Consider the following 2,024-nt stretch of genomic DNA (forward strand, 5'->3'; position numbering starts at 1 on the left):
TTCGTTCATAAGTTCAAAATTTCAGCATTCATCATCCAATTCGAGGCAATTCAATGGTTTATCACTACCCATTACATGTTAACCCATAATACCCATTAAACGACGATAAACCCCCCTTACCTGAGTTAATCCGGCAAATCCTTGAACTTCAAGCTTTTCCTTTCTTCAACCCTTTTTCTCTTGCTCTTCCTTTTGCCCTTTTTCCACTTTTCAGTCGCTTCTCTCTTTTCACGTGAAAAACTCTTTTTACCAAATGGAACTCTTTTCTAATTCCAACTTTATTATTCCAATAATAATAATCCAATAATATTCCAATTATTTAATTAAATTAATAAATATATTATTAACTTAAATTAAATAATTATTATATTTTATCGGGGTGTTACAGTACTCGCTCACAAGGCGATAACTTAGCACCACCAGTTCCTGAATTAGAGCGGTTCTTATACGTGAGACGCCGAATACACGAATATCAACAAAAGTACGATATTCCTAATATCTTCTCTCCTCCTAAAGCAGAAGAAAAACCAAAAATGGATGAAGAAGGACCACATAATCGTCCTCTTAAATTCTACGCTACCCCGTCCCAACAAGAACCTCACAACAGTATTGCTACCCCCGCTATCAATCGAAACGATTTCGAGTTGAAACCCTCACTATTATCAGCCGCCCAACAACATCAATTTGCTGGAAATCCTACGGACGATCCTAATGAACACCTGGCCAAGTTTTTGCAGTACGCAGACACTGTAAAGGCGAATGGTGTATCTCAAGATGCGATAAGACTGCGCATATTTCCTTTCTCACTAAGAGACAGAGCTTGGGCTTGGTTGCAATCATTACCCTCGAACTCCGTTACAACATGGGAAGAACTGAAGAACGTCTTCTTATCCCGACATTTTCTGCCGAGCAAAACTGCTATGCCGAGAGCTCAAATCAACGGATTCAGGCAAAAAGATGTGGAATCTCTCTACGAAGCGTGGGAGAGATACAAGGACATGATGAGGATATGTCCACATCACGGTCTCGAAGACTGGGTGATCATTCACACATTTTACAATGGGCTTCTGTATAACACAAGACTTACAGTAGACGCTGCCGCGGGCGGTGCACTTATGGATAAGCCATACAACGAAGCCTATCAACTCATTGAAAACATGGCCCAAAACCATTGCCAATGGGGAGGTGAACGAAATCCAGTGGAAAAGTCCCAGACTAAGGGTGGAATGTACGAAATTAGTAGCCTTGACCATGTTCATGCAAAGGTAGATGCCCTTGTTCAAAAATTAGATAACTTGACTATACCACCCGCAACCACCGTGGTTGTTGTAACTCCAAACTGTGAGTTATGTGGAAACCCTGGACACACTGCACAAGAATGTCAAATATTAGCAGGAGTTCCAACCGATCAAGTGAATTACACACAAGGAAATCCCTATTCGAATACCTACAACCCAGGTTGGAAAAACCATCCTAATTTATCGTATAAGAATAACAATGCCCTGTATGCACCTGGCCAAGCACCAGCTGTTCCGCCTGGATATCAAAAGCCAGCTAATAATGCTCCTAACATGCCTAGGAAGTCAAATCTCGAATTAATGATGGAAAGCTTCATAGCTACCCAAGCTCAGACAAACAAAGACTTCTTGAACCAAAACATACATACTAGCGAGCAACTTAAACAACTAGCGAACAAAGTAGACGCCTTAGCCACCCACAATAAAATGCTTGAAACACAGATTTCACAAGTGGCTCAACATCAAGCATCTATAGTCGCTCCAGCTGGAACATTTCCTGGACAGACGCAACCTAATCCAAAGGGACATGCAAATGTCGTTATACTGAGAAGTGGAAAAGAAGTAGACGGACCCGTAGATCCAAGACTCCAAAACCCTGCCATGTACCAAAAACCAGATAAAACCTCAACTGAGCAGGTGAATGAACCAAAGGAAACAGAAGATAATACACAAGAGGCCGAAGAGAAAGAAAAACCTTATGTGCCTCCACCTCCTTATAAACCACCC

At 41.4% G+C, this 2,024-nt stretch overlaps 1 non-coding gene across 1 annotated transcript; it reads right to left on the reverse strand.

The window, feature by feature from the left end:
- Positions 1–920: 920 nt before the first annotated feature.
- On the reverse strand, positions 921–1,027 carry LOC127133563 (small nucleolar RNA R71). Its single transcript, XR_007807522.1, has one exon. It is a non-coding gene; the product is annotated as a small nucleolar RNA R71 (small nucleolar RNA).
- Between the last annotated feature and the right edge of the window lie 997 nt (positions 1,028–2,024).

The sequence above is a fragment of the Lathyrus oleraceus genome, chromosome 3, assembly GCF_024323335.1.
Source record: "Lathyrus oleraceus cultivar Zhongwan6 chromosome 3, CAAS_Psat_ZW6_1.0, whole genome shotgun sequence".
NCBI classification, from domain to species: Eukaryota; Viridiplantae; Streptophyta; class Magnoliopsida; order Fabales; family Fabaceae; genus Lathyrus; species Lathyrus oleraceus.